The sequence below is a fragment of the Tamandua tetradactyla genome, unplaced genomic scaffold (genome assembly GCF_023851605.1).
Source record: "Tamandua tetradactyla isolate mTamTet1 unplaced genomic scaffold, mTamTet1.pri scaffold_103_ctg1, whole genome shotgun sequence".
Taxonomy (NCBI): Eukaryota; Metazoa; Chordata; class Mammalia; order Pilosa; family Myrmecophagidae; genus Tamandua; species Tamandua tetradactyla.
The window spans coordinates 480,666-502,839 of record NW_027518261.1 but is presented as its reverse complement, the minus strand read 5'-3'; the positions used below and the strand labels follow the sequence as shown (position 1 = coordinate 502,839).

Genomic DNA, 22,174 nt, shown 5'->3' with positions numbered 1-22,174 from the left:
ATGAATGCAAAAGAAATCAAAATCAGAAAAAAAATGACCTGTGATTCATCACCCAGTATTTCCTCTCTGACAAGGCATGTCTCTGATAGTTTTACCTTCCCTATAATGGCCTTTTGTCAACTTAATTTATTTCTGACTGACTAATAAATAATTATTGCTTTTATTTTCCCTAAAGAAGAATGGAACACATTCTGTCATCATTCTTCCCATAAAATTTTACATTTGGTGATATCATCTGTCAGCCTTCGTTTTATTCCACACTCAAATCATTTGCCTTTAGTTTAATCTTTATAATGAATTTACTTATGTCACTCTTCTCCAGGTCCTCTTGCCTTTCTCAAAGTAGTAGTAGCTAAAATCAATGTTGAAAGTTGAAAATAAGTAGCAGCGTGTATCAACTAACAAACTGCCTCAAAATATAAAGAAGAAAAATATATATAAGAAAACTCTAATCCACAAAAAGTAACCCCATGGAAAATTATGCAAAGCCATGTCAAGCACTTGAGGACCTGAAGTTAGTTCTATCTAGGCTGACATGCATTCAATGGCTCCTATAAGACTGAACTAGAGAGAAAGCTGGTGATATGGATTAACAGGCTGTTTTAAGGCTAAGAGGCATTTATCACATTACCACAGAACTCAACTATGTTTTGGTTTCCCTAGAAATTCTTAAATACTGTAAACTCTTCCACTTTAATCTCTGTGATGATATCCATGTTAGTAGGTTAACAAAAGTAATAAAAGCTTCCAATTAGGAGGCAAGAGACCTGGATTATATGGCAATCTCTTCCTCTAATTTGCTTTTTGACAGCAAATAAATCAGTTAAGCATTACCTGTAATCATTTTCCTTTCTTAAAAAGGTCATAAAAATATTTTCCACTTTTCTCTCTCTGAGAAATGGATGAGCATCTATGTACAGTTTTCATGGCAGCCTCCCCTTGAGGCAGCCTAAGGGAGTTGATTTTTCCATTTCAGAGGGCAGCCAAGCTGCAAAGGCTTACTCCAGAACCTCTCTTTTTACTGGCTATCATGTTTGGCCCAAAGTGTCTTCCTAATGATATTTTACAGCAATTAAATGCCAATTTTAATGTTTTTCTTAAAATGCCCACATGAAAGTAAAGCTTTCAAACGTAAACTATGAATTGTGTGTTGGCCTGAGGACCTGATTTACATGTGCCATTCCCAAAGGGGGTGTGATGTTTTGAAATCTTAGACAGATTAAAAGTCAATGTATCAATTGTAAAAGTAGATTAATGTCAATCTATTCCTGTGGGTGTGGATATATTGCAAGTAGGATCTTTGGGTGAATAGGAATTTAAGTAAGAAATGACCTACAGCAATCAGGGTGGGTCTTAATCCTCATACTGGAGTCCTTTATATGAGAATGAAATTCAGAACATAGAAAACCATGGAAGCAAGAAGCTGAAAGCAAGGGAACCCAGAAGAAAGGGAGAGAACAGCAGATGCTGCCATGAGCCATGGGAAAAAGGAGTTCAGGCTCTCCTGCAGCTGGTCTTCATAGAGAAAGTATCACCAGGTGATGCCTTGATTGTGGAGGGCCAGGAGCAATCAATCAGGCCCAAGCAGGAAGAGTCCCCACACCATTGGGGCAGAATGTCCCCAAGAGTTAAACAATAACCAATGTTAAGAAACTGAGGGAACGGGATATGTTTTGACAATGGCTAATGGCATTCTTCTGCTCCTATGATCCACTTGCTTGCTAGCAACTGCAAAACCCCCCCACAATTTTAGCCTTTATAAGCACACCTTGAAAACCTCTGGGGGCTGCTCTCTGAATCCTCTTTCTTGGAGGTTTCTGAGGCAGTCACCAGCCGGCTAATAAAGACTCCAAACTGGCTGCAGTTTTGAATAGTGTGGTCTCTCTTTTGGTGTGCCCCACAACATTGATTTGGTCATTTTTCTCAGCCTTGATACCCTAAGCTTGACAGTTAATACATTCCTATTGTTAAAAGCCAATCCATTTAATGGTATCTGCATTTTAGTGCCTAGGAAACTAGAACAAAGGGGAATGTGTTCCTCTTTTTAAAATGCCTGTTTGATTTTACAAATAAAGGCAGTTAATTCTAGGTACTTTCTAGCAGTTTGTTTCTCCGTTGTATCTGGATGGCCCTGGCTACCTTGACCTTTGTGATATTTCCAAATAAGTCATTCTATTTTGAAAAATAAATTGGACATGACATGATTCTATAAGCTTCTTTTATTATGGAAGCAGAGTAAAGATGCAGGTATAATTCTTAGAAGAAGGTGAAAACTTACAAAAATTGAAAGTTTTCCATTAATATCATAACATAAGCATATGGTCATCTATTTGTTATTGCCAACTCAAATTCTTACGTAACCAAATGTTTTAAAAATAACCCAGGTAAGTAATTTTTAGCTATTTAAAGTTAGAGTTGACTGGCTTTGCAGACCACTTGAAACTATCCCAGCACCTGCTAGTCACAGATAAGACAAATCTCTGCAATGTAAGTCCTCAAACCACATTGGTCGTTTAGACTACTCTGGTTCAGAGCCTCCCAGTTGTATTTTGATATCATGAAATATATAAGTTGCCCCTCCCTTCTCCTCTTTCCCTTCCTCTTCCCTGCCCCAGCCCCACCTCCAATTTTGCCTTTGCCCTGTTTCCCCTTCTGATGTCTTTCTCACACAGCATCCTTATGGCAATCTCAAACCTAGTGTAATTTCCCCTCACCACAACCTATCAAAGCACTGCCAACAATAGCTTGTCAAAGCACTGCCTACTACTGCTATCTAGTAGTACAATCTTTTTTTATTACCTCTGAAATCCAGGAACTTGAACTCACTCCAGAGGTATACAATTTACTTTTCTAAATAGTAGAAAATATATGAGCATATGTAAAATCATGGTAAATATGTGAACATACAGTAAAATGTATAAACAACAATACAATGTAACTTTTTCAGATTTAAACATTTATTAGTTTTTCTTTTAATGACATTGTAAAATAAGCAAATTGTGTGGTTTTGCTCCTTGGGTCCTACTTTCTCTGTGCCCTTGCACTTGTTCCTTCCATTTACCCATCATCTTCTATTGCTCTCCCATGGAAATTCACTGTGTCCCATATTCTTTAACTGGGTCACATTTAACTCATCAAATTACTAATATCTTAATTGGTCCTAGTCCCTGATACAAACTTGCTCCATGACTGGATCTCTTACAGACCCACTTGCCAATTCTAGAAATGGCACTGGATTTGTAGAGGAGGTAAATTTGTTCTCAGACTCACAATGAGGTCATCCTTGATGCAAATTTAGTCCTAACACACTGACTCAGCTCTAAAATCCAAGCCACTTTCTTTCCCTACTCTGGATTCCATCTCTGGATGCTAGTGCAATTAAATTGATGTCTTTCTTTTGTGTGTGAGTCTCACATTTTATAACTTACTGCACCTCAAATTCCTCCAAGCATAGGCTCTAGTTCATCAATACTCTTTCTGCATATTCTCCCTCAAAATCCCTGTATCAGACCTCGGCATCTGTCATGAACTTCAGCCTAGTTGTCTGCTGATATACTTGTCTTTTCTTTGACAAACCTCTGCTTCAACTTTTAAATATCATTTGACTCTGACCCAATTTTATGATTTGTCCACCTCTGAGAATATTTTGCTTCTTCATACTGGAGTACCCAATGGCTAATATTTTCCAGAATACCTATAGTATTTTGTCTGTTGCAACACCCTTCAAATATTATGCTCTGTCATGTGATTCTTCCTCCTATTACAAGATGCCTATCTTCCTTAGAAGAACCTGGTATTTGGCTGTAACGGTTCCCTATTAGATTTTTAAAGTTGTGTCACTGATATGTTCAATATCATTTATTCCATTCTTTCATATATAAATGTGATTCTTTTCAATGTACAAATATTAAATATCTACCCTGAAGAAAACCAGAGGTCCTTGCACCCCCAGAGAGAAACTCAGAGGGGCAGTATTGATGATAGATGATTAGAGATATAGATAGATGTATAGACAGATAGATAGACAGATAAATGTCTCTTTCTATTTAAGATGTGTATTAGATTCTTTGAGTACAGACATGTTTCAAAAGTATTGTTGAACTGAGAGGCATGAAAAAGATGACTTTTCCCTAGAAACCCATTTCTAATGTCAAACACTCCATCCACTTTTGCTTTACATTAGAATAATACCTCACTCTGCAAGCCTACTGGTTACAGGGAAGGGAAGGGAAGAGCTGCTGACAACTTGCCTGAGGTTCATCATTTACCCTTTAAGGCACCGCTAAGGTCCTCTTTAAGTGAGGCCAACAACCACATAAGCTAGGAAGAAAAAACAAAGCTTCTGATGAGAATACAGCCTGGCTGAGACCTTGATTAGAGCCTTGTGGAATGCTGAGCAAAGGACTCAGCTGTCATAAAACCCTTGACTCACAGAAAGTGTGAGATAATAAATAGATTCTGTTGTAAGCTGGTAACTTTGTGGTAATATGTTGCTCTGCAATGGAATACTACCACACAGCATATACGCTTAGTATTTTAAAACATCTTTAAAATAAATTATCCTCTAGTTATCTGTGGAAAAATCCAAATTATAATTATCACATTTTCCAACCATTTTCTCTGCTAAAATTAATGCCTATTTAAGAACAAAATTTGGCACTATAGACTTTTGTTTACATCCTGGGCATGCATATTGTAGTTTCACATGAGAAAACACTAAAGCAGCACAGTACTATTTGCTCTAATTTTAACTTTCTCTGCAATAAAAACAAAACATCTGTTAGTGTTAGTCTAGATTCATGTGCAGGATATTTCTTTTCTTAACCCTATTCTATACTTTTCCTCGGTTTGTAGCACAATTGTAATAATTTCAAAAATACCCACATTGTCTTGAAACATTGTCTTGACATATTTCTCTAGAAGACAACACACTATAAAAACTTAGTATGTGATGAGTGCTGTTCTTTGATTAATATTTCCTATTTTATTTTAAAACAATAAAAAAATTACAACTGGGGGTGATTGGAAAACTTGTGAATTTCTTTATTATTTATATAATAGATTCTAGAACTTTCACTTGAGAATTGCTAATTAGCTCCTGTAGAATTTCCAAAATTAAGTTGTCAAAAAAAAAGATAATCATTTATGAAATGAACAATTGCAGTGCACTTAAATCCAATTTGTAGTCAATGAGGTTAAAGAATCAGAAGAATTTCTAGTAAAAATAGGCAAAATAATTCCTGATTTACTGGGAGGAGAAAGGGCTTAGGTAATTTCTCAAAGGAAATTATATCAGCCTTTTTGGGTAGAATTATCTCTTCTTGTCAATCCATACTTTCAAGGACATCAAATTATAGATTCTGACTTATACTCTTCACCTTCAGATTATTTTCAGTAATTGGTTATGCATAGTATATGTGTATACTTCATCCTTGCAATATTTCTGATTGTTTTGAAGTATGAAAGTGACAATGTTTAGTATTTCTTTATTGGCCTTGAGACTACATTCACATCTAGAACCACTGTATCATTTATTATAGTGCATTTAATGTTGGTGTCATTTTAATTCTATCAGCATATTAATAGAATCCAGATGACAGATGGCTAAGCCCATGATTCTAGAGCTTTAATTTTCTCATCCACATAATATGTTTTAACTTTTTCAGATATCAGTTGTCAATTCTAAATCATCCCATTTCCACCACTTAGTTATAGTGACAAAAGAAAATGAATAAAAGATTGCAGTCAAGAGATCGTCAGTAGATGGACTGTTCTATAGAAATGGACAACCAGATAGGGGTACTATTCTTTTGTTTCAAATTGCATGAGTGGTAAAACTTCTTCTATTTATCTCTAATGTTCTTAAAATAGTGATTATCACTATGCAATCTGCAGATGCATGGCACTGGTTATGGTTTGACTTTTTAAAATCAAGGCACTCTTTAGCAACTCTAACATGTTTATAATGTTCAGATCCTAATCCAACTGTGCAAAATATAACTCTTGTAATAATGTTCCCCTTGTTAAATGAATTAATCATATCAGGTTGCCTTCCCTTACAATCATTTGTGATATATCTCAGTGTGCAAATGAAAAACATACCTGGTATTCATTGACCTTAAAAGAACCCAGAGTGATAGAACAGACATCTTGAGGAATATACAATAAAAGCTACTATGCCATTCCATATTGTGATATTTATCCCTCTTCTTCTAATGTCACTTGTCATGGGCACTTGGGGAACCACTACCCCAAGTTTCATTTTGAAGTGCCCTATGCTCTGTGTTAGTCATTTACAAGTCCACACTTTCAATTACTCTGATAACAGTGCTACACGGTGCGGGGCAACTGGACCAATTCACTTCCACAAAGTACAATTGGTCTCTGGGTTCCCATCACATGAACCATCTCACGTTTTGTATAAGAATAAAAATTAATAGTAACAATAGTTGCTATTCATTGAGTGTGTACTGTGGTCTAGGCAAGGAGCTGTACTTTCTACAAAATATGTCTAATCCTTTATATTATTTTTATTTTACCACTATGGAAACTGGGGCCCAGAAAGATTAATTAACTTACTGGAATTCACACAGAAAATTTCAGAATCAGTACTTGATCCAAGACTTCTCTGGCTCCGATGTTGTGATTTTCACGGCCTTCTGTCATTTAATTTTCATTTTGGAGTAATTTACATACAAAGACCTACAGGTAATCTCAACATAGAAAAGATTTCTCCCAGTCTCATTTGTGACTTGGTTCAAATGGCCCTAAATACTTAAGTTAGAAACCTGTTTCCATTACTGTGTAACACTGTGCAGGTTTCTCTAAAGTTCTGTTTCCTTGTTTCCAAATGGGGATAACAACTCTTTAGGGATTTCATCAATACTAAATCAGATGCCATACAAAGTGCCTAGTATGTGAGTTACAATAAACGTTAATTAGTTGCTTTCCCACACTGGAGTATTACAAGCACTTCCAAGGCTCCTGCTCCATCACAACTACTCTTAATTTCTACCACAACTTGTAGGAGTTCTTAGGACAGGAGACATGTACAAACCTCCATTACTTTTCTCATCAGAACCTACTCCTTTTAGACAGAAATTTGAAAACAAAATTGCAAAAACAATCCTTAAATTCCTTTAGAACTTTGAAGTTTTCAAAGAAAATTTCATAAATGGCTTCTACACAAGTGAGAAGGGAAAACATTATTATACTTACTTGACTGATGAGATAGAAGATTAGGGCAAATTTAGTAGTTAAGATTTAACAGAGTTAGGAGTGGACTAAAGGCTTTTCATTCCAAGTCTATGCCTTTTGTTTTTTTTATTTTACCACAATGCAAGCAACATAATACCTTTTCCTCATACACACCACCCTCACTTTCCTGCCCAATGGACACCTAATTGATGAACTTCATTTCTACTTGGAGCAAGTGATCTGCATTCACAAACTCCATATGGCCATGAGAAGATTCTGATTCTAGGGCACAACTGTAATGCACCACTATCCTTAGGTGGTGCTTTGACTTCCAAGGTAGAGGGGGCTTATTTCCAATGACCAAGGCCAGAGAGGCCCAGGGGCTAGTTTTGATTATAGGTGGGCCCCTTCCTGCTTCTAGAACTGGTATGACTAAGCCACCAATGAGACAATGACAATGATGAGAAAGAAGATGCTGGACACAAGATTGTGAGTATAACTGACATGCCAGACTTGCTCTTTCCTGATTGGCCATCTTCTTATTTATTGAAAAAGATTCTGAGTTTTTTAGGAAACTGAAAGAGAATATTTTTCAAATACTAGCAGCATACTGAATTCAATAAAGTAAATTACTTTTATTCATTGTCATTTTTTCTCTTAAGCATTTAAAACACATTTTTTTCAATAGATATTGATTATGCATCTGTTATAAACCAAGGATGATTATTTTCACCCACATTTACAATCATATTGTGACACTTATGTAAAAAGTTTATTCTAGGGTGGGCCACGGTGGCTCAGCAAGCAAGAATGCTTGCCTGCCATGCCAGAGGACCCGGGTTCAATTCCTGGTGCCTGCCCATGTTAAAAAAAAGTTCATTCTAGAACCAAAATTTAAGCTTAGGATGGATTTTGGATACTTTCAGGTTTCCCTTGGGTTTGAAGTTTTCCCTAAATGCTAAGATATTTATAAAACATAACAGAGTAAGTTCTCAATAAGTAGTAGCTGTTATTGTATTTTCAATAACATGTCTAATGCTAATAAAGTGACACTTCAAATCTATAATACCAACATTGAGATAGAGTATCCCACAATTCTGAAGTTCTTCTATATCAAAATGATCCAAAGAAAAATGACTTGTGTTAAAACAAATGCTTCCAGCATAGTTCAATCAGGCCTTGAAATGATATGAAGATAGTATATAATTTGAAGAGAAAGTATGTGTATAATGGTCCAATTACTTTTACATGTTACCATATAGAACTATCCCTTTTGAGTGACTCAATCACAAACCAAAGCACAAAATTTTATGGTATTATTTCTCCCTCTGTTTAACCTTTTGCCAATGTCTACTGGTCAGTCAGGATATCTGGCAAATTGTAGAAGGCAAGGTAGGATGGAAAATTTCTCTGATGAGTCTCTCTCTACTGCATTTATACTCCAGCTGCCTCTCCTTCTTCTTACTTTCACAATTGTTTTTATTTTCCAAACTTCAGCATATATGCAACCTAATGGCAACCACTACACTTGAAATTGCATACCAAAATAAATATAAAGTAAAAGAAATCATCAACCTGAGGATTTAAAACTAGCCACAAGACATAACAATTACTTTATTTTTGAGGCTAGTTGTTGAGATTCATGTGAGTGACTTTCTGATGTATACCTCCAAGTTTATCCATTTATCCACTCAACAAATATTAATTGAGCGTATGGGCAATAAACTAAGTGCTATATAATATAGCTGTGTCTGGATCTGCAGTGGTAAGCAAAATAGACCATATCTGCCAGCAATTAAATGAGAGGAACAAAAAAAAGTGTATAAAAATAATTGGGAATTTGATTAATTATAATAAAGCTAACTAGAGTAAAGGGGCTAAGCAGACAATTCAGTGTTGAGAAATGACATTTTAGTACCCAGTAGAATGAAAATGAACTAGTCATGAAAAAGCTGGTGACTGGGGAGGATTAAGGAGAGGGCAATTTCTCTCTCTAAAGAAAATACTGTCATCTGCAAATTATCTAGACTCAAAGGCTAGGACTCTCTCGATTTCAGGCATTATACTTAATTCATTTTCAGAGCCATATAGTATAGCTGTATAGGTTGTGCTCCAAGAATTGTAACTTTCCAGAGTAAGGGCTCAAAAAAAAAAAAAGGATGGTAAAAGGATGCCACATGGACTAGTAGTGATTCTGCCCTGCATATCTGGTTGTTCATCTAAAGCATTTTAATGGTTCTCTGAAAATGGTTTTTTATCCATCTGTTTTTATCTTATCTATGTTCACAAGCCCTTCACTTCAAGTTCTTTTACTATAACATCATAGAGGGCTTGACTGTGAATTCCCCACTCTATAGTCCATGGTGCAAAAGTTTTAAACAACAAAAAAATGAATTTTGCAATAGAGATGGATGTGGATTATTCTATGGAAAATTAGCAGGCTGCCTCTCAAGAGGCTTTACTGTGTACTTTTGTAGGATACCTGACCGTATCAGCATACCCAGCCAGATTTGTGACTTAAATATAATGCCAGAATGCCAATTTCCTAATTTAAAATAATAAATGTAATCAGTCTATGTACCAGAATACCCATGAAAACATCAATAAATCACTCTTTTTCTGGGAGAGCCATATGAACATCCAAATCATAATGAGAATGTTGCCCAGCAAGCATGAAATCGGAGCAAGGGAGGTTATTAAATAAATACCATAGACTTAATGGGACAGACTGATTAATTCACTTCTATAATAGCACAGTTTTCCCAATGGGATGGTACTATTAAGCACCTACTTGCTTAGGTTTTTTTGCCCAGGACACTTGAGAGATCACTGCTAAAGCTTCCATTTGGAAGGTTCATTCATCTATTCTTCCAAGACTACTAATGATCCCCCACGTTTCCTGACTAAGGCATTCCTTTATTTTAATGTATATAACACATTCAATCTGAAGATTACTCAATTTGTGAACAGCAGTGATCTGCTCAGGTCCATTAACGTGTTAATGCAAAAACCAACAAGTAATCCTGTTTTTTATTTTCAAGTAGCTTGTAGGTTGATGATGGGACTGAAAGAGCAATTTGGAGTCATTGTTATAATCCCTTATGTACTGACATTTATACTATTGTCAGTTAATCATTCTCTACATCCCATCTCTCAATTACTTTTGACGGTTCCTTTGTTAATCAATCTTATTTATAACCAATACCTTTACCTAGCTTTTAAAGGCTTTGATAATCAGTTTCCCATGTAGCTAATTTTGTTTTTCTACTTTTTTTCTCAACATGCATCCTTCATTCTAATAAAACTCTTTTTATTTTTTTTTGATGCTGTTCAGTGGGGTCACATTTCATTATTTCTCTATGTGAGTATCCCATTATTGTAGCACCATTTATTGAATGTTTTTGTTTGTTTTGTTTGTTTCTTTTTGCTTGTTTGTTTTTTTGGGGGGGAACTGCATGGAACAGGAATTAAACCCAGGTCTACCACGTGGCAGGCGAGAATTCTACCACTGAACTCCCCTTGTATACCCTAATAAAACTCATATTCATTATATTCCACTCTTCTGGAATCCTCTCTCCTACTTATATCTACTTGTCTCCTTTCATGCAAATTCTAGATCAACTACTAAGCTAGTTAAGTGGCTATGTATGTGCTACAATGTTACAAAAGTTAGGATTACTTCTCTTGAGAACTTCACATTTTATAGGTGAAAGCAAAAATTCAGAGATATAATGTAAGAGGTAATGGGAACATAGAAGAGAAAGTAAGCAATCTGCTTAGGGCAGTTGGAAAGGAGAGCAACCTCATGTAAGGAATGGCATTTTAATCTTGAGGAATTGGGCATAGGATACCTAGCAGTAAGAAGCAAGAAAATTCTAGATCTTTCTGTAAATATTCCAGCCTTCATTGATCTCTCACTTTTCTGGAAAACTCTATTTACTTTCATTATAAATATGTTTACACAATTAAAATAATAGAATAATTAGAATATTAGAATAATATTCTAATAATTATTATCTAATTAGAATAATTTCCCCAAATGAACTATGGCTCCCTGATGATACGTGTATTTCATACCCTAGGACATATTTACATTATTATTATATTATTTACATTCTAATAGAACTTATCTGAATACATATATATAAATATATACAAAGGAAATATGTTATGACTAAAGCAATCCTTTGGTCACTGTGAATGAGGGCCTTGAGCTGATTGCTACACAGAGTCCATAACATAGTTAGGAAAGTAATTATAAATAGTCACATTTCTAGTCATCAATTTTTCATGTGTGTTACATGTAAGCACACTATTCGAAGTCACTGATTTGTGCACAGGAAACACTTCTTTGGAGTGCTCAGTTTCAAAACCGTGCCAATATTTGTTGAATAGGTAATAAATGTGCATCCATTGATCAATTGGAAAAAATATTCACCAAGCTAGCCCCAAGAGGTTTCTCTAAACTATAGTTCTTTAACTAGATCCTTTTAGCAAGAGTTTTTTGTTGAACTGCCACAGAGAATGTGCGTGTTTCTCTTGAAATAGCTAAGAGTATGTGATCCACAAAGGCTGCTCCATTTCCAAATTCTCTCATAATTTCTGTGTTAAAAGTTCATTAAGAGTGACAATTCTAGGAACATACTTGGGGAAATCTACATTAGTGCCACACGCTTGTTTTAAACAATTACTAATACAATAAAGGATTTAAAAAAAATTCTAAGACTCCATGTGTATAAAATATTTGCTGAAATATTTAGAAAACATGGTAATCCATTTTCAATATAACTTTACTGATATTTGGAGAGTTTTATAAAAATGCTATGTTAAATACAGTGAAACTCTTATTTTTTATTTTCTTGAGAGAATTCTGTAGCATCTTTGTGTTCCATGGATTACAGCTTAAATAACAATAATCAAAGCTAAGCTTTTTTATATATCAGATCAGAAATCTGTATAAAGGGGATAAAAAATGAACACCCCTTTGTTCTTGATTACAAACAACTTATAGGTTATGCTCCCAATTCACATAATTACATATCAGAAGGAAATGATCTGTTATGAAAATAGACAAATCTATAATAAAAAGCAATATTTTGTAATGGAGGTGAATTTTTCTTCTTTGCCTACCTACTACACAGAAAATAATAGTTGCCTAATAAATGCCTATTGATTAACTTGTTTTTTCCAGTTTGGACCAAAGGTAGTGCAACTTTTCTTTCTTACAAATGCCTTGGCATGCATATTTATCAGTCAATATATATGGCACTTATACAGTGGGATGATCTAAAATATTTGAAAATGAATATGTCAACAGTTCTTGGCTTCATTTAGAAAACTGGATTTGGGTTTCAGCTGTATCACTCACCAAACAGGCAAGGTTTAGGGACTGAAAAATTCAGACACTCAGTATCAAATTTATAAAGAAGAGTTACAGTAGCTGTTTAACCAGACAGAAAATTGTCAGGATGGTAAAATTAGAAGGTAGGTGAGAGCATGTTGCAAATTTAAAAGGATATATTAATACTATTTATACCCATTTCTAAAAACTTTAGGATAAAGCTAAACATTTACTTTGGACTGACATTTACTAATCCACTCATGTACGTAGATTACATTTGGAAATGAAACATATAAATACTAATATTTTCTTAAGTAATACTAAAACATGACAAGAGGAAATTATAAAAGTATTTTGAAAATAATTGGTTTAAAGTTTCTTTACATAATCTTGAGCTTTAGTAATATGCTGAAAGTATTTTATAACCATTCATTATTTTCAAAACATCTTTTAGGGATGAGCATTTGAGTCAAGTATTATATCACTTTGTGAGAAGCTTGGGATTTCCTAATTACTTAGTGTTTAAATCTAAGACTTTAGTATGAATTTAATAATATTTTGATTATATAGCCATTGGCATCATTACTTCTCTATTACAAATATCTTTCCCCATCTCTCAGCAAATTCCAGCTAAAACAATTTTGTAAGTAATAATCTCACTTGAGGAGTGTCTGTATTTGTAGATGAAGGCAAGAAGGTGAAGAAGGCAGGGAAGATACCAAATATCACTCTTTTCAAATTGATTATACTAAGAACTAAATAGTTCCAGCTAAAAGTCTTGAATCCTGTTAAGAGGAGTTAATAATAGAATGGTATATGGAAAAATGCCCCTATTGCAAACTATGGTCTACAGTTAACAGTAATATCTTAACATTCTTTCATCGATAGTAACAAATGTACCACACCAATGCTAAGGATCAATGATAGAATATTTTCTTTCTCTCTTTCTTTTTTTATTTTTTTGAGTAATGAAAATATCTTAAAACTTATTGTGTTGATGAATGCACAACTATGTAATTAAATTATGAGCCACTGGTTATATAGTTTGGATGAATTGTATGGTATATGAATATACCTCAAAAATTGCATTAAAAAGAAAAAATATATATCTTGAATATATATGCTGGATTCCAGGGAGATATGTGGAACTACAAAGCCATATGTAGACCAATGGGGGCTGAAAATAACGTATTGAAGCAATCCTTCCAGACGATACAGGATGGGCATAATGACAGATGAAGCCTACAACCTCTTACCTTAATCTAGTCCCAGGGTTTCTGGAGCATGTAAGGGTTCTGAATTACTATTTGGAAAATATATGGATAGTATGAAATCTTGAAACACTTCAGTAAGCTCTCCTCAATTATGATTCCAGTTACTTAAAATTCAGTAAGCGTGAATTTACTTCTGGATATCTTTGCACAACCATGAGAATCTACAACCAAATATCCATGTATAAAGAATTACTCCGATTGGAAAATAATTGGAGGAAAAATAAAAAGCAGTAATTCAGGTTAGAAAAAAAATGAGAAATAAAATTGAGCCAAAACATGGCACGTTTTGTATAAAACAGCCTTGGAAGAGGGTATATTGACTCAGAGCAATGTGGAGGATGAGATTGTATAGATGTATATAGGAGAGAATGAAGGACTCAGGTCAAATTTATCTATCCTTTGCTTATACAAACGACAGGAGGATATTATGATTTTAAGATAAGCTAAATCTACAAAAAAAATAAAAATACATTTATTGGTAAGAGGTTTGGAGAAATGACCTAGATGCAGAAGGGATTTTCCCCACAGTTATACTAAATTGAGAAACCTAAACAAAAGTTTTGCCAAACAGTTTTCCTTCTCAAGTATCCATATTTCTCTATTTTTTTAAGACCCACATAGAATCAAGGAAGTGGGAATTCATATATCCAAGGAATAAAATAAAATAAAACATTCAACATGATGGAGTACCAGAAGTAGAAGGAAAAATAGTTCCAATAGTATGCATTTTTTTCCTCAAGCAGAGCAAAATTGTTTTACAAAAGCTCACGGAAATTTCTGAAAGTAAAATACTGAAAAGTGGAATTCTTTTAAAGAAAAAATGTAATTATAAATTATTTTTATCCTGTCAATTTTTACTAATTAATTATGCACACACAATCTAATTAATGTACTCTCCATTGATTGAGCTTATTATTTTCATGGAAAATGAAAAATTGGTTTTCTCATGATGTCAGTTACTCTACTTCTATTTTTGCTTAACGTATTATAATTCTTCATTGTGATTTATCCTACAAAGGGGATTTGAGAGAATTAAGCTTCTTCTTTGGCACCCAGATTAGCTCTGTGTCTGGGCTGATTACTGTCTGTTCTAGGCCTTCATTTGCTCATCTGTCAACAAAAAGGTTTAGTCTTGATGATCACTGACATACTTTCATGCTCAAAAATACAAACTTATATGTTTGGTACCGTGGTGTTTGATGTCATTTTAATCCTAAAACTAGTGAGGGATTGAATTGTTTACATATTTTTAACCTTTTAATGAATTCATTAATTAACTTTAATTAGCTATTCACACCAAGTACTTAACATTTTTATTTTCTTTGGAACTAAAAATTGTTGACAATGACAAGTCCTCAGATTTTCAACCCCTCTTTTTGAAAAAGTAACCTTTTCCTCTCCTTTATTATTCTCCCTCTTTGTCTTCTTTACTTTCATCTTTTATAAACCCTTTTGCATACTGATTTGTATTAATAGTGGAAACTACAGGGCACTGCTTAAAACTAGTCTTAGCTCCCCCAACTAATATACCTGTTATATTGGGTAAGTTACTTAAACTATTTGTTTAATTTTTCATCTAGGGAATTAGTTGTGATAAGTCCTAATACATAATAGATACATAGATAGACTGAGATATACACACATATATGTAGTACTCTATAATACCTAATCTATATCTATAAATTATAATAAATGGCTTAATATATATGTCTGTACATATATATATGTGTGTATATATATGACAAGGAAAAGCACTGGTGTGCAGTAGGCATAAAAACACTATTATTACTAATTTTATCAAACATTCATCTAAATATAGCACAAATATATGAATTTTGCCAGTAACTACTATGTCACAATCAATATTTTGAAACCCAACAGTTCTTATAAGATGTCTTCCTTTCAGGTCTTGCTACAATAGTATTAAAATATAAATACTTATAAATAGATAAAGTTCATAATATTGCTTCTAGTAATGTGTTTAATTTTATTGACTGTTCAACACTGTACAGAGTTCAATGGCAACATAAAACACAGTAGGACCAAGAAAAAATCCATTTTAAAAATTAAACATTTGGCTAAGTAGCAAATATATTCAAACAAAATGAAAAATAAAATGAAAATGATTAAGTCATATGCTACTTACTAGTGTAAGTGAGTTGAAAACCTTGGTCAGTGTCAGATCCATTGGTGTTGAATTCTAGCCACAGGTGATTAGAAGTGCTATTTAGGATCATTCCCATAAGTTCATTTTTAGTGAAGCCTCCCAGTGGGCGCAATGAACTATCTTTTCCATCATATACCTAATGGAAAATTCACAGCATGAGTCCCTATACTCCTAAATTCTATTTTTCTATTAGCTATTTTAATAAGAAATTCAACTTTTCAAACTACTGAGTTACTAGTTCCAATATAGTAGTCGCTAACCATATTCCAATTCAAATTAAATAAACTTACGAACCAGCTCCTCAGTTGCACTAGCAACATTTCATATGTGACACGTGACCATGATATTGGACAACACAAAGGTATTTTCATCACTGAAGATATTTTTTGAAGGAAGAGTGCACTAGAATAAGCACACACACACTTGCCAATTAAGAAGTTAATAGGTAAAGAGAATATTTTTAGAAAGTTAACCTATCCAAAACAGAACTAGGTGACTTCACCTGGCCAAGTTGACAACTGAATGTAACATCACACTAACTAATACAAAGTCCCAAATTCTCGTGGAGAATTAGAGGCTGCTCCCCGTGGAACAGAGCTGCACCTTCATGCCCAGCACCACATGCCATAGTGCCCAGCACCCTGTGTCCACGTGCCCAGCACCTTGCAGCCTTGAGCCCACCAGTGTCTGCCCTTGCACCCAGCACCCCATGTACATGTGCTGAGCACCCCTCATCCAAGTGCCAAGCACCCCGTGTCCACATGCCCAGCAGCCCACACCCTCATGCCCAGCAGCCCACATCCATGTGCCCAGAACCCCATGCCCTCGTGCCCAGCACACCACATCCATGCGCCCAGAACCCCACGCCCTAGTGCCCAGCACCGTGCGTCCATGCGGGGAGTCCATGCACTCCCACCAGGCTGTCCTGTCCATCCTGCCCTTCCACCCATACTGCTGGTTACCCACCCTGCCCATCACCTGTCCTGCCCATCATCTGTCCTGACCATCCGCCCGTCCACCCATGGCCTGGGTCTGGAACGTGCCTCTGGACCTCTCTGGCCTCTCCTTCCCATCCGAGGGGGGCTCACTCCCCATTGTCGGGGTCAGTGTGAGTGAGTGGCCCCACGCAGTGTGCCAGGCCCCAGGCCCCTGACGGGTGGTGACCACGCTGCCCTGACTCATTTCTAGTTTCTCTCTTCACATAAAAAAAGTGTGGTCGGTACAAGAACAACTTTTTGGAATTATTGAGGCTTTTTAAAGGCCTAGTACACGAACAATTTCGATGAGGATTTAATATATGCTTGCAAGAAAGCATATTCTATACATGATACGGTATCTTACAAGCAGCTCTTTCAAACCTGGGGTTAAACCTGTTCTACATCCTTCATCTCTCAGAAATTGGAATCCCCCTCAGCAGTCCATAAGTTATTTTATTATATTGTTTCATTTTTTATTTTATTTTATTTCATTTTTCAAAACCTGCAGCACCAGACTTTTATCCTTCCCTGTGAAGCGAGGCCCTTTCTTCCCTGGTGCCGTGCCCCTGCCCTCGGCAGCCCCTCCTCTTTCCGGCTCCTTATTATGCTCTGCCTTCTTGTGGATTTCTGGATTTCCTTCCCACTGCTGTAGCACGTGGGGTCCGCAGGTGTTTTCTCGGAGTCTAACCACGGGAACGCGGCCAGGCGCTTTCCTGCTGTGGGTCCCTCCCTCCCGCCCCGTGGACACGGGCGTGCAGCCCTCTGGGCTCCCACTCACCGCGTCCCGCCGTCAGCGTCCCTCGCAGGCGGCGCGCTGCACCGGGGCCGGGCCGAGGCACTCGAGCGGGGCTGCCGAACGAATAACGGACGCCAGGCGCTCGCATCAGCACCGGGGCGGGGACTGCCGGCGCGGAGGCCAACCCACCCGGCCTCGCTTCCACCTCGCCTATTTCTGTGCCGATCGCCGGGCCGTGTAGTGGCGCGCGCGCTGCGGCGCTGCAAGACCCCACGAGCCGGCTCCGTGGCCCCTTCCCTACCCGCGTCGGGCCGAGAGGGTCTCGCGCGGGGCAGGGGAAGAGGGCCGGGTGCTCACTGGCAGGCGCGGGCGTTGCAGCGGAACCAGCCGTTCTCAGATTCCCGCTTTACGCGGCCTCTTTAAGAGGAGCCGGCGGAGCCGGGCCGTAACGTCAGCCAGGCGCGCGGGGATGCAGATCCTCCGCGGCTTCGCGCCAGGAGGCGGGGAGGGGCGGGGCGCGCGGCGGCTCGGCCGGACTGACAGGCTTCGCGCCAGGAGGCAGGTAAGGGCAGGTGCGCGCGGCGGCTCGGTCCGACTGGCCCGCCCCGCCGGCTGTGAGGAGCGGGACCCGCCCTAGGAACGAGGCGGCGGCGCCTGCGGGAACCTTCCCGGTCGGGACCTAAGGGCTGCGCTGGGCGCCCTGAGGGCCGGCGGCGGCGAGGAGCGCGCGGGGCGGCGGCAGCACAGCGGGAGCGAGCGAGGCCGCGCCGCCGGCCGTACCCGGCCCTCCGCCTCCCGCCCTGGGCCCGGGGCCGCCCCCGATGCGGCTGAGGCCCCGCGGCCGCCGCTGAGACCTGCCGGGCCGGGCCGAGGAGCCATGGCGGGGCGGGCAGCCGCCCCAGACGCCGTGGTCCTGCCGGGCGCCGCCTCCGTGGGCTGCGGCTCATCCAGGTGAGTGCCCGCCGCGTGGGCCAGGGCGGCGGCGCGGGCTCCGGACCCCGAATTCAGACCCCGACGGCCGCTGCCCAAAACTCTGCTCTCCTGCCGGCCCCGGCCCGGAACCCGTGGCCCCGGATCCCGAACACGGTCCTGGATACGGCCCTAGAACCGGACCCGAACTCGGGTCCAGGCCCCTGAACCCTGGGCTCGAATTTTCAGCCCTGACTCCCCAGTTCCTAACCCACACCCTGGTCTTGGTCTCAGAACCCCGAGTTCCGATCTAAGCAACCACCCCTGGTTTCTGACCCTTGACCACAGCTCCTGACCCCTGGGTCTTGGGTCAGTCTGGGTCTTGAACCCCAAGGGTGGTGCCCTGGATTCCTAACCCCTGCCCAGGAACTCTAACCCTTAGCTCTGGACGCCACATGCTGACCCCTGACCTCTGACCCCTGACTCCTCCTGGCCACTTGTCCCCTCTTGCCCAGCTGGCTTCCCAGCCTCCCAGACTGAGCAGTGTCCCAGGGGGAGGGAGGACGCTGCTGGGCCTCATCAGGCAAGTCCTGGCTGCCATGGGGCAGGGATGGTCCGTGTCCAGAAGCACATTTTGCCAGGACTCTGTCAGGGACATCCTCACTTCACCCGTCCCACTTCTGGCAGTAGCTGCAGTGTGCCCTTGGGGACAGCTCGTCCTCCTGCTTGCTTTTCTAGGGAGGCAGGTTGTGTTCTAAACAGTGTCCTGATTCAGGGATGAAGCCTTAGCACCACATTGAACTCAGGGGTGGAAACTATAAATATGTTTTAGGTTTACCCACTGAGACCCTCTTGGCTTCTTCTGGGTGATGTAGGTGGCTGCAGGTGAAGCTGCAGTTGGGGCAGCAGGCCTGGGCCGAAAGGGGTCCAAGTCGATCAAGTCAGGACTTCTGTTTCGCCTCCTTGCATCCTCAGGACTCCCTTCTGAGGTGGTTTAGCAGTGCGCCTGCCTGGCGGTGAGGACAGAGAAGGCTCCTCATAACTCCGCTGGCCATTGCAGCTCCCTGCACTGGCCATGTGGCCACCTCTGCTACACTTAAGGAAGGAAGGAAAGCTTCCGGATGCCACGTGAAGTGTTTGTCTGGTGAGTGCTTAATTTTAATAACTCATTCGTTTTCTTCTTAAATTTTCCAAGATGAAGGTATTGTCATTTTAGTACTTAGTTTTCATATGAAAAGTGACACTTTGTGTGTTTAGCTTACACTTCTGCTTGGCCTCTTAAATGCGGGAATGTCACAGGCTTTCACTTGTGCCTGCTTTTGTACACCCAAGGACTCACAGCTCCACTAGGTGGGAGATGAGCCTGTGGCCTGGTAGGAATCTTGCTTTCCCCCGGCTTCTCTCTCTACTTGCCGGGCCTGGACGTGGCTGCCAGCTGATGCTCCCCACTCCTGTGCACACTGGCCCTGGGAACTCTGAGGCAGTTTTTCTAAGCATGCCCTCCACAGCACAATCTCCAAGTCTGAGCGTGAACAAGCCAGGGGTCTCAAGACAGAAGCATGCCCTCTGCAGCTTGTGCTGGAAGGAGCATCTTGGGGCATGACCAGCCCCTGGGTTTCAGGTGTGCCTGGGGCATGGCAGGAAGTGGCCAAGTCACAGCCTGTGGGATGCGTGTGGGTCCAGTTTTGGGGCCGGGCCCTGTGGGCCTTGTGCTCCTGTTGGGGTCCAAGGCTATCAATGGCAGCCAGGGTTGTCCAGGCTGAAAAACCTTGTGGGCATATAGCTGGGAGATTTGGGGCTCCTAGAGGAGAGTTTGGGCCCAGTGGGACAGGGCCGGGGTGGGCAGGACAGGGGGGAGCAGGATGGGGTCTGCCTCAGTGCAGCTTGCTGACTGCATGACGTCCTAGGACCCTGCTTCTCGCTGTGGTTTGGTTTTCTCCATGCAGCTGCTTGCGACCACATTAGTGCTGTGTGTGTCCAGGTTAGTTCCCCTGTGATTTCTTCCTTGCTTTATTCCTTGGAGATGACACCCTCGTGCAGGACCAACTGACTTGGTTACTGACAGGGCCATTGGAGCCCAGGTTAGTTTGCAGAGCTGTGTCGTGCCCCATGTCCCTGAGAGGTACTGAGTGTGCCATTTCATCTAATGGGTGCAGCAAAGCCACGTCCATCTGGCATTCACCAGCATCCAGGGAACCCATGCTGCTCTCCTCTGTTTGTAGGGTCTCCTGCCAGCATCTGAATGAGGCCAGGGCTTGTGATTTAGGTCCCCCTTAGCCCACATGAGAGACAGACACCCCATGTCGTGCTGCCCTCCGGGGTTGGGGAATGCTTGCCACTGTCCTGTGTTGCATGGTGCACACCTGGCATCTTGCTGCCCGGGTAGCCTGGAGCCAGCCTGCGTGCTGCTGTGTGGCCGGCCACCTCCAGGCCACTTGGGAAGAGTGGGGTTGCTGAGTGCAGAGCATGCCACTCAAGCAGAGGTTGTGGCGATGAGCTCGTGGGTGTCAGTTCTGAGAGCCCATGACTCCTAGGACTGTGGAAGTGGTGGTGACTTGGGGTACCTCAGCACCCAGGGTGCCCAGTGAGAAAGCAGCAACCAAAGGCCTTGAGGATCCCATGCCCCAGAGCGGGCAGCTTGGTGTCTGGTTCTCAGACTAGTTCACTGCAAGAGGGTTGGCACCGCAAGAGGGTTGGTAGGGAAAGGAGTTGGCACGGGCCCTGGTGGGCAGCCTGGTGGTGGGTTAGGTATGCTGGCTGTGCACCCTGGCTCGGTGATGGAAGCTCCCAGATACCTGTGCCTGGTGCCCTCTGGGGTTGGTGCCGCTGTCACCCTCTGCTCAGCTTGAAGGAGGCGCCTCAACCCACACCCATGAGGCTTCTCATTCGTAAAGCCCCAGTGTTAGAAGAACTGCAGATTTCTGAGTAAAGAGAAGCCTAAAGGGGGATGTATTAGGCTTCCAATGGAAACAGTACCCATAGCATATTATGCTAATATGAGGAGATTTATTATAGTAATTGGCTCTTGTGATTGTGGGGATTGACAAGTCTGACTTTCATGGGGCAGGCTGCAGGCCCGGAACCTGATAGGTTTCCAGGAATCTGCTAAGAGAAGCCGGATGGTGAGCGGGGTGGGTAGGGGAACACAGGCCCTTTGGTGGGTCATGGGGGACCTGGTGGATGGTCAGAGCTCCTGCTGGGGGGATGGGGGCCGAGGAAGTTGAAGTTTGCAGTCTTTGGTGTAGAGCAGATCTGACTGATGGGGGTCAGATCGGGGGCAGGTGGGGGAGGGCTGATACTGTGAGGGGTGGCGGGAGGCCCCTGCAGTCCGCAACCATGCTGCTGGGGTGGGATTCACCAACCATCCCCCTGCACGCCACCCCAGCCCATGGCATTGAGCACAGCCCTCCTGACAGCCTCTGGGGGTGAGGGTGGGGGCCCTGTGGTGCTTCTGTCTTGAGACCCCTGGCTAGTTCACGCTCAGACTTGGAGATTGTGCTGTGGAGGGACAATGTCTGGGCAGCACCCAGGGCAGCTACACCCAAGGACTCACAGCTCCACTAGGTGGGAGAT

At 40.8% G+C, this 22,174-nt stretch overlaps 2 protein-coding genes across 14 annotated transcripts in view; one reads left to right on the top strand and one right to left on the bottom strand.

Annotated features, from left to right (window-relative positions):
* The window catches only part of LOC143673066 (structural maintenance of chromosomes protein 6-like), a 75,884-nt gene extending 58,083 nt beyond the window's left edge, over nucleotides 1-17,801 (bottom strand). The window contains exons 1-2 of the mRNA XM_077147440.1: nucleotides 17,735-17,801; nucleotides 15,959-16,115 (exon numbers count right to left, since the gene is read on the bottom strand). The gene's annotated coding sequence lies outside the window, so the exon portion shown is untranslated. The remainder of the gene's footprint in view (nucleotides 1-15,958; nucleotides 16,116-17,734) is intronic.
* A 749-nt stretch (nucleotides 17,802-18,550) lies between these two features.
* The window catches only part of LOC143673063 (vomeronasal type-2 receptor 26-like), a 107,498-nt gene continuing 103,874 nt past the window's right edge, over nucleotides 18,551-22,174 (top strand). For 12 of the 13 annotated variants that reach the window (XR_013170158.1, XR_013170157.1, XR_013170156.1 and 9 more), the window contains exons 1-2: nucleotides 18,551-18,643; nucleotides 19,577-19,745. The gene's annotated coding sequence lies outside the window, so the exon portion shown is untranslated. Of the gene's footprint in view, nucleotides 18,644-18,678; nucleotides 19,746-22,174 lie in introns of those variants that run through there. The other variant, XM_077147432.1, reaches the window with a different exon arrangement.